At 60.7% G+C, this 10,008-nt stretch overlaps 2 long non-coding RNA genes across 2 annotated transcripts; both read right to left on the bottom strand.

Moving 5' to 3' along the window:
- Positions 1-438: 438 nt before the first annotated feature.
- Positions 439-3,377, bottom strand: LOC121023332 (uncharacterized). Its single transcript, XR_005787347.1, has 3 exons — positions 2,022-3,377; positions 968-1,080; positions 439-733 (listed from the first exon to the last, which is right to left on the bottom strand). It is a non-coding gene; the product is annotated as an uncharacterized LOC121023332 (long non-coding RNA).
- Positions 3,378-5,313: 1,936 nt separating this feature from the next.
- On the bottom strand, positions 5,314-8,327 carry LOC121023333 (uncharacterized). Its single transcript, XR_005787348.1, has 2 exons — positions 8,245-8,327; positions 5,314-5,809 (listed from the first exon to the last, which is right to left on the bottom strand). It is a non-coding gene; the product is annotated as an uncharacterized LOC121023333 (long non-coding RNA).
- Positions 8,328-10,008: the final 1,681 nt, after the last annotated feature.

The following is a 10,008-nucleotide window of genomic DNA, read 5'->3' as shown; positions in this document are numbered from 1 at the left end:
GGCTCCAGTGCTACCGGGTGACACCTCTGTTCTTGCCTCAGGTCCCCACCAGGCTGCTCTGGGAAGTCTGTTCCTCTCTGTCGTTTCTACTGTCGCATCCCCAAGTCCGCCGACTGGGCACTGCGTCTCTGCTCTAGTGTCCGCCCGGCACAGACTGTGTTTTCCTGTTCTGGAAGTTCTGATTCTTTTTTATAGATTCTACTTCTTTGCTTCCATTTTCTGAGTTTTTCATTTGCTTCAATAAAATTTGTGATTAATTTTTGAGGCACCTCGTGTGTGTGTTTTACTGAAGTGTAGTTAACGTACAGTGTCCCATTAGTTTCGGGAGTGAGCGCAGTGGTTCGGCACCTCCCTACACCACCCCGCTCCATCCCTGTCACCTGTCCCCGCCTCCCCCCACCCCACCACCACCACCACCTCCACTCTGGCGACCACCAGTTGGCTCTCCGGCTCTAAAACATCGCCATATAATTGCAACATGGAATTCACCTGACTGTTGCTGTCATTTGACTGTTTTTTTCCTCAAGTTAGATTGTCTTGATTGCTGGAATGATGGGCACTGTTTTACTGCATCCTGGAGGTTTCATCCACTACATCTCTAGTTGAGTGTCAGGCCTGGGGTACTTTTGCAGGCTGTGGACCTGTGGACCATGTACTGCTCAGGCGGGGCGTCTGTTCCACTGGCGCGTTTGCATCCCTGCCACTGTGGCATGCCTATTGTGACAGGTGTTGCCTGGAGGGTGGGAGGCAGGCTGGGGTGGGGTCCCCCGGGATGGTGTCCCGGCTGCCCTGCCAGCTTTGAGCTCTTGAACCCCTGGAGACAACAAGGGTCTCCAGACAGGCTGCTATGAGAGTGAGCCCCCACCAGCTCCCCCCACCAGCCCTGGTCGTCTCTGGGGAAATGGAGTGTCTCAGCCTGGCCCCTAATTGCTTGTGGGGCCCCATTCCCAGCTCCTGTCCCACTCACCCTCTTTTCCAGGAGTCTTCCCTCTGGTGCTGATATACGGGGGAGGAAAGAGCCTAGCTGTGCTGCCTTCTGATGCCAGGCTGTGGGTCTGGGGGCCCAGTCTCTCACAGGTCCTGGGAGATCAGCAAGGGTTCAGTAGATCAGGGGCACAGAAAGCATGAATAGGGACCACCTCATCATCCTCAGTGGGAAAACTTCCTACCACAGAGGCAGACAATCCTGTTTCGGTAACCTGTATATTCAGTGTAATACAAATACGTCCTACGGATGGTAAAATACACAAGAGCAGCCGGAAAATGAAAACAGTGCGTATGGTCCAAGTAATAATGATGCCACACCCAGCCTGATAGCACGGACCATTCAAAGGAACAGGTTAGAGAGATGTGCTGTTGCTCACAGGGACACCGCACTGAAGGAGCTCTAAGGGACGCTCCTACATGGGAAAAACAAGTCACACATACGTGTGTGTGTGTGTGTCCCGTTTATGCACAAAAATACCCAGTGTGGCACATGCATGCTGTGTGTGACTGTGTCAATGCATAGAGCAGTGTGTAGAGACGCAAACCAGCCCATGAGCACCACCAGGCTGGCCACAGCCTCTGACCCCAGCTATTTCTTCCCCACGAGTCTTTCTGGCATTATTGGAGGACATAAACCCCAAAGAAGTGAGCATGTGGGGGGCCCCTGGGGGTCTCAGTGGGTTAAGCATCTGACTCGATCTCGGCTTAGGTCATGATCTCATGGTTGTGAGTTCGAGTTCCACATTGTGCTCTGTGCTGACAGAGTGGAGCCTACTTGGGATTCTCCGTCTCCCTGTCTCTCGGCCCCTCCCATGCTCTCTCTCATGTGTCTCTCTCTCTCTCCCTCTCAAAAAAAAAATAAATAAACTTTAAATTTAAAAAATATTTTAAAGAAAGAAGTGCGTGTGTGGGAGGAGCATTAAGCAGGACCCCCGCCCCGTGTGTGGCTGGGACACCCAGTCCTTCCCAAGCTCACAGTAGCTGGGTGAGCTATATCCCAAACAAGATAATGTTGGAAATAAAAGCAAACTCACCTCAGAAGCTCACATGACCCAGCAACCGACCAGCATCTGCTCTGACAACCCGTTTGTGCCGCTTCGGCTCACAGGATAATAAAGACGGTTCCGATGGCACACGGAGGTAAGCAAACGATGGGCTGCAAACTCGTGTGTCCGAAAGAGAACACATCGCTTCTCAATTAAAAATCTGATTGGCTTTTGTGTTACAAGGAAACCTCATTAAGTTATTTAAGGCCTTTGGCTGCTTCTCTGTATTCTGAACATGTCACATGTTCTTTCCCCCAGCGTCATCCATGTGGACGTGACAGACGCAGGTTTCCTAAAAGCAAGCCTGCCTGGAATCCTGCACGTAGGGACTTGGCAAAGCGCTAAGGGTTCCTCAAGGTTCCTTTGTGCACTTATTTGCCCAGGGACAGAGGCCGAGGGTCTGTGAGCCAGTGCATTGCTGGCCCCTCTCTCCTTCCTGATTCAACAGCCACACAAGGGAACAGCAAATAAACTAAATCCCGCGGGCAGTTTGGCTGACAGCCAGGAGGTGGGGGAGCCAGGGCCCTGGACAGGGTGAGGCCTCCAGGCTCAGGTCCTCTCCACAGAGCAGGACCACCCAGGTGTCTCTACCCCCTGCGGCTGGTGAGGCAGACCCCCCAGGAGCCACCGCCGCCAAAACAACCAGGTCCCTGAGCCTCCACCCGAGGCTGAGTGCCCTGGGTCTCCAAGGCCTTCATCTCGGTATCAGGGCCGCTGTACTCGGCACATCTGTAAAGCTGGGGGCTCTCCCAGGCTCAGTAGCTGGATTGAAGCGAGGCACCTTGGCTGCTGGTCTCAGGACAGCGACATGGGATGGCCGTGAGTGACGGGCCTGGGCTCAGAAGAGGCCCTGGGTCGGGAGCCCTGCAGCCAGGATGCTCTTGGAGTCCTGGCCCCCAGGCAGCAAGGGGGTGGCTGAAGCTGACTGTGGAGCCAACAGACATACCCCTGGGCCTGTGATGCCGAGAAGCCACCAGGGAGCCGCTCACTCACTGTGAGCTGGAACGGCATGCACGCACTCATGCACACATTCATACATGCCAAGGTGCTCTGGGCAACAAGCCGTCTACACCCTACTGTGGGGTCCCCATTGTGGGCTCCTGCTATAGGCCCCCTGCTGTGGGCCCCCACTGTGAGCCCCCTCTGTGAGTTCCCTCCTTTGGGCCCCTCCACCATGGGCTCCCCGCTGTGGGCCCCCTGCTATGCGCTCCTGCTGTGGGTACCCCTTTTATCTCCCTCCTATGGGCCCCCTCATGGGCTCCTCGCTATGGACTCCCAGCTATGGGCCCCTCCCCCGTGGATCCCCTCCTGTGAGCCCCTCAGTGAGCTCCCTCCTATGGGACCCCCCATGGGCTCCCTCCTGTGGGCCCCCCTGTGGGCTCCCCGCTATGGGCTCCTGCTGTGGGCCCCCCTGTGAGTTCCCTCTTGTGGGCCCCCTCCTGTGGGCCACCCTGTGGGCTCCCTCCTGTGGGTTACTCTGTGGGGTCCCTCCTGTGGGCCCCCCCCGTGGGCTCCCTCCTATGGGCCCCCCTGTGAGCTCCCTCCTGTGCCCCCCCCCCGAGCTCCCTCCTGTGGGCCCCCTAATGGGCTCCCTGCCATGGGCCCCCAAAATATAAGCTCTGCAGCCACCCATGGTCTCTCTCTGCTGCATCTCTGTCTCCCAACAGGAAAGACGGGGGCCAGGTGCCCCAGCAGGGCTGCCCAGGCCTGTTGGGGGGGTGGACAAGACAAGGGTCCTCACACTGGTGACCCACCACAGGCACAGAGCTGGGGCGGGGCCGTCCCTTAGAAAAGGTGTGGCCCAGGGACCGGGGAAGTGTGGTCAGGACATGCAGGCTGGGCAGGCACAGCTCCCTGAAGACCCACCATGTTAGAGACCCCAGGGACTCCTCAGGGGAAGGCCAGAAGGCGCCCCTGCAGCACCAGTCCCCCCGGGGCTCCCCAGGGTCCTCTGTCTGAGGCTGGGGACCTCGCCCAGGGAGGCAGCTGCCCCAGTCTGGGGGTGGGGGGGGGTGCTGTGAGGGGTCCTCCCTCTGGGTCTGCAGGACCCCAACCTCGGGGCAGGCCTGGGTCTACGGGGAGAATACCAGTCCCGAGAAACCACCGAGCTCAACAGAGCTCAATGTAGGAGGCCAGCCCACACCTGCGTCTCCCAGGCCCCAGGGAGGGCTGGTGAGGGTCTCACCTGACAGGGTGTGATGGCAGCCATGCCAGTTACTGGATGACCTAAGTGGGTGTGCCCACGGAGTGGGGACAGGTGGGCGGCTGGGCTCGCTAACTGTGGGGAAGTGTAGGTGGTCAGTGGCATCTCTGCAGCCGGGAGGCCAGGCCCACTGACCCCAGGTAGCCACAAGCTGGGACCCCACAAGGCTGAAGGGCTAAGCAGGGTCAGAACAAGAAAGTTGTCATCAACGGACCCAGGCCACAGTGTCTGAGGTCTGTCACACACAGTGGTGCGGAAGATTCTGGTGTGTAACTTAGGGCTTGGCTTTAGGGAAAGCCAAGCTCCAAGCACTCACCTGCATTGCCTGTCCCCCTAAAAATGGAGGTGACAGGGGAGTGGATGCAGGTGCAGAGGGCGGCCACAGACCCACAGGCACCTGCACCCACTGCCTCCCACCTTGTCCTCACTGCCACCTGCAGCCCCACGGGGCACGTCCCTAGACCCACTGACAGCAAAGTTCCCTGCACAGGCCTGGACATGGGGGGCTTAGCATCACAGCCCAGGGAAGGCTGTGTGGGCTGACAGCTCAGAGAGGAAGGGTGAGGGTGCCTCTGTCCCAGGTGGAGGAGATGTGTGAAGGCCAGGTGGACCAGGTGACCCAAGCCAGGGGGTGACACAAAATCCAAATCCCCAGGTGACCAGCTGGGTTGGGGCCGGGACCCTGGGGTGGAAGGACCTGGGGCCCAGAGGGATGGAGAGGCCCTCAAACCCACCCAGGGTCAGATAGAGGCAGCCGGGAACTGTATCAGCCCTGGGCTGTCCCTGGGCTGTGATGCCCTGGCAGATCAAGCCTGAGCAGGACAGAGGCTGTCACCTGCCTGTCGTCTACCAAGTGATACCTGGTGAGTCCTGGGGCTCAAGTTCTAAACTTGAAGCAGCAGAAGCTTCTGGAATCCACCAATCACTGGCGTGTCCCAGAAGGCGGGTCTGGCTTCCAGTCAGTGTTCCATAAATGCCCATTGAGTGGGTGGAGTGAAGGGTTCACAAGTGGCCCCCCAAAAATATCCAGGTCCTTATTCCCAGAGCTTGTGACTGTCACCTTATATGGAGAAGGGGTCTGTGCAGATGAATTTAGTTAAGGTCACAAGATGGGGAGGCTCTCCTGGATTATTATCAAAGCCCTAAATGTCATCACAACATCCTTACAGGAGAGAGAGGACACCACCCCTCCAGCTCTGAGGACACAAGGAGGGGCCCTCAGCCAAGCGACGTGCAGGGTGTGGCCCTGGATGCTTCTGGATCCTTTACTCTGGGCCAGACACTGCTTCCTGGGATCAGAGCACCCCTCTCGGGGCTGGGCTCCCCCTCTCAGGACTAGACACATTTCCACCACGCCCTTGGGGCAAAGCGAAGATCCAGAGAGTCGAGCTGACATCCTGGGGGCACTGAGGAAGCCATGTCCTTCCCAGCAGCAGGCAGGCATCTGTCACTGAGCCTCGCCTGGGCCCCTGCCCAGCTGGGGATGACGAAGAGCTCTGGGCCTGAACCACTGGCAGGCACGGGGCTTGTAACTGGTGCGGAGGGAGGTGCAGGAAAAAGTGTTTTGTCCGCCCTGGTGAAGCGACGAGAACCAGAGTGAGTGCTCCCCTAGACCAGGGGGCCCTGCATCACGTCCTGGAGCCTGTGCTCACGGAGCCGGCGACGCGGGCTGTGCTCCTGAGCACCTAGCCTGGCGAGGGTGAGGGGCCAGCACTCCCGGGGAGGCCGGAGTTGGGAAAGGACACGTGTATTTGGCAGAGGGGCCCTTCAAGGACTGCCTGAGGGAGGCTGGCACCAAGCGGCACCGTCCCCAGCCCCCACATGAACACGGAGGCCAGAAGAGCACATGCAAGTTGTGATGTGACCCAAGAGAGACAGGCCTCGGACGGTTTGTCGCACCTAGAAGGGAGCTGGGGCAGCAGCCACCCCCCACCCCCCTCAGGCCAAGGCCCAGTGCAGTCTGCTCTGCTGGGGAGGGGTCTGACTGGTCTCTGCCGAGGGCAGAGCAGCAGCGAGCCTAACCTTTGCCCCCTCAGCAGCCGCCGGTCACTGCCAGCTCTTTGGGAGGGCCCAGCTGCAGAATGTCCTCGAAGCCCCAGTCCGAGCTCCTGGACACAGCGGAACATGGACCACCAGGACGAAACCACAGGGGCGCCCAGGACCCCTGAGCGCAGGGACGCAGGATGCAGCCAAAGCCCCTAACCACCCTCCACCCCACAGGGCTGCCCACCGGCAGCCAGGGAGGCTGGGACCCTTGCAGGTCTGGGGCGCGCAGGCTTCCTGTGGGCGACCCACGGACCAGGCACGGATGCGCGCTTTCTCCTTCCGACTACGTCCTGCCGCTTCTTGAGGACAGCACCACGGACACGGCTGTGTGCCCGTGGAAGAGGGCACGTGTGCCTGCTCCGTCGTCAGATGTGTTCTTGCACACAAGAACACGTGTTTCACAGCGAGGAGGCTGCAGGAGAGGCTTGTGCGCCTGCAGGCTCGTCTGTCCTCAGCACTTGGCCTGGCTGACTCATTTCTCCACCTTTCCTGGGGATCAAAGCCCTTAAAATCCACAAATGGTTTCTAAAGCTCAGAGATGGAAGTTTCCAGAAATGCTTACCCGACACCACCATGGCTCCAAGAGGTGAGAGTCCCAGGGGTGAGGGGGAGGAGCTGGGGAGGAGGAACGTTCCAGAAGGGGCTCCCCAACTTTGTCCCCCTCACTCCCCCAAGACCACTCCTCAAAATTAGGAGAAGTATGGGCACCCTGGTCTCTGGGGCCCAGCACTGTGGCTGCTGTGGCTGGACATGGGCCAGGGACGGCCAGGGGCTCCCTCGTCAGGCTACAGCCCCACAGGAAAGCCCACCCTAACCCTGGGGCCTAGATGTCAGGCAGAGGGGCTACTCGGATGCCGGGAGAGCTGCCATCCCACGACGCTGTCTGCCGTGGCTCCAGAAGTGGCCTGGAGGACATGAGGGGAGAGGCCGCTCTCCCAGACCCCGTGGTGGTCCCAGTGGGGAACCAATGGGCACTGGACACCAGCCCAGGGTTCATGGACCAGGGTGGACCTCAAACTGCACCATCCACACGGCCCCTGAACACGTGCATCTGGCCAGATGCCACCCAGCTCCGTCCCCTCCTTCTCATCCCAGCGACCTCTACCAGCAGGGAGCAGGGGGGGAGGTAGATGTGTGGAGGCCTGGGCCTCAGCACACCCACCGCACAGTGGCATAGTCATAACAGTAATAACAACAGCCCCGCGGGGTGGGTGCTGAGGACCACGTGAAGACAGGCACCAGGTTGCAGCCCGCAGCCACAGCGAGCACTCAGCCCACGACCACGTGCCCCACCCCAGCATCCTTCATCTGCTGTACAAATGTGCACCCCACCCCCACAAAGCTGCCAGGCCTCCTGGGGCCACGGCCCTGCCCTCTCCGGCCCCAGGAGGGGACCTGGGACACTGGAGGCTCAGTGGTCGGCTGAGGGCATGTCCACACCCCTGCTCCCCCAAATGACTGCTGTTCCTGTGGCTCGGGTGGGGCAGGCTCCAGGTGCGGGTGTGGACTCGCCCACTCAGGGTATCGCAGCAGCTCACGCTGGGGACGACCCAGCAGAATGCACTTGTTAGCACAGAATAGGCGTCACGTTTCCTTTCCTAGCAACGAAGCTTAGCCAGACGGCTCAGCAGGCGGACACCACTGTGGGAGCCGTCCAGAGACCCGACATCCCCGGCCCGGATGGCTTCGTGGACGGGGCTTCAGACTTCCACAGACGCGGTCACTGCCACACAGACCTGCTCCTGGACTCTGTAAGTGAATCATGCTCCAAAGAGCCCAAAAAGAGCAACGCAGGCCGGTTTTCATACTAACATGAAGGGCCCTCGAGGAGGGCAAATTCCTTCCAGCTCATTGAACTAAGACTTAAACCAGGATTAGGCCTCCCCTGGGCCTCTGTACCTGGGCCTCCCCTGCACCTGGGCCTCCCTGCACCTGGGCCTCCCCACACCTGCACTTCCTCACCTGCATGTGCCCCAGGTCCTGCTAGAACCAGGGGGAATTGAAACTGCATCCGAGGACAGCAGGTGCTCCGGCAGTGGCTGGTCACTGAGGCCCGTCACCACAATGGCACAATCCCAGGTGGCTCTAAGGTAGATGGGTCCACAGGCAGATGGCAAAGGGAGACAGCCAGAGAGGGGCCGGTGAGGCAGAGCCAGACGCCCTCGCGGGTCTGAGCACAACTCAGACCCCGAGTGCAAGGCTCAGCGGCAACAGGACTGACCCCTGTCCGCTCCAGCCTCCCCGGGTGGGAACCACCTGCTGGCCCCAGAGTGACCCCTCACAACGCCCCACCATGTGGCATGGGCGGCCGCCTAGTGCCCTGTTCTGGCAAGGAGCCTCCCCGGGCTCCGCCTCCGCCCTCGGATCAGCCCTGGGCATCCCAGGCTCCTCCCCCTCCAGCCCCGCAGCCCCCCTGGGAAGAAGGATTGGAGGCGGGTCTGTGTCACTGTGGTGACTACTGTATCGGGAGTAGCTGTGCTACCACAGCATTACAGCACCCATCCAAAACCCCATCCCGGGGGGTCCCAGCTGTGGCCCTGCTCTCAGCGCGGCAGGGACGCCTTCCCCCGGATTTTGAGTGGGGCCACATCACCATGCATATGGTGTCACCAGGGCAGTGCAGCCTGTAACCCAAACCCACCCGCAGCAGGCACAACGGAAGGAACAGGGCTTCCGGGACGCCGCGCCAGGACCCTGCCTGCTGACTCCATCAGACCCTGAAACCCACCAGCGGAAGCCACCCCAAACCTCAGCCAGACCTGCCTGTCTGGGCAGGGACAGCACAGGGGTTGCCCTGGTGAGCGGGCCCTGCCCCACCCTATAGCCACTGGGCTACCCGGACACGTCACCCCACACCCCACATCACCTAAACCCCACCACACCCCACATCACCCCAACCCCACGTCACCCCACAGCACCTGTTCCCCAAGCAGACTGGGGGCCTGCCCCGTGGGACCCGGGAAGGTGGGCGGGACTCCCCCCCTTCAGGGACGGCTGTTTGAACCTGATTTGGGAAACGTTTCTTCTGGGAGGACGGATAGACCCACGTGCCCCTCGACCGGTCTGGCTGGTCCATCCATCCCATGCTCTGTGGTCCCCTTGGCCTCGTCCAAACCTGGCCTCACCAGGAGGCCCCCAGCGACCCTGGAGACACGCTGCAGACACAGTATCCCCGAAGTGGACACTCTCCCCGTGGCCTGGGCCACAGATGTGGGCACACACCCCGAGAGCATGTGAGACCCCGGGCCACCACCCACACCCCCTGTGCCCACGCCCGTGGAAGCTCAGTCTCCACCCGCCCCTGTAGCAGGTGTCCCTGGGGAGACAGGGCAGCCGGACCACGCCAGCTGCCCACCACGTGGGGCAGCTCTGGACACCTGTGCAGACATGCCCGGCTGGGCGCCTAGGGCTCTGGCAGGGAAGGGGCCCCTCCGCCGCGCTCGGGGGCTTTTTGACGGGGAACTTTCCACTGTGTTACTACGATAGCGACTATGCCCACGGTGACAGACCCAGCAGCAAAAACCAGCCAGAGCGGCAGCGCCCTCCAGCCCGGCTCCTGAGGCCAGAGCGGGACCCTAGGCCACCGGCAGCCAGCTCGGCCTGTGGGCTTGTGTCCAGGCACAACATCCACCCGCAGCTGGGGGCTTCAAAGGGCTCTGAGGTGGCCGCACAATCCCCACTGGCAGAAACAGACCTGCTCTCAACACCACGGCGGAACCGAGCAGG

This window comes from Herpailurus yagouaroundi, unplaced genomic scaffold, assembly GCF_014898765.1.
Source record: "Herpailurus yagouaroundi ecotype Mexico unplaced genomic scaffold, PumYag 552, whole genome shotgun sequence".
Lineage (NCBI taxonomy): Eukaryota > Metazoa > Chordata > Mammalia > Carnivora > Felidae > Herpailurus > Herpailurus yagouaroundi.
The sequence above is the reverse complement of the archived record's forward strand: the minus strand, read 5'-3'. Positions and strand labels throughout refer to the sequence as shown.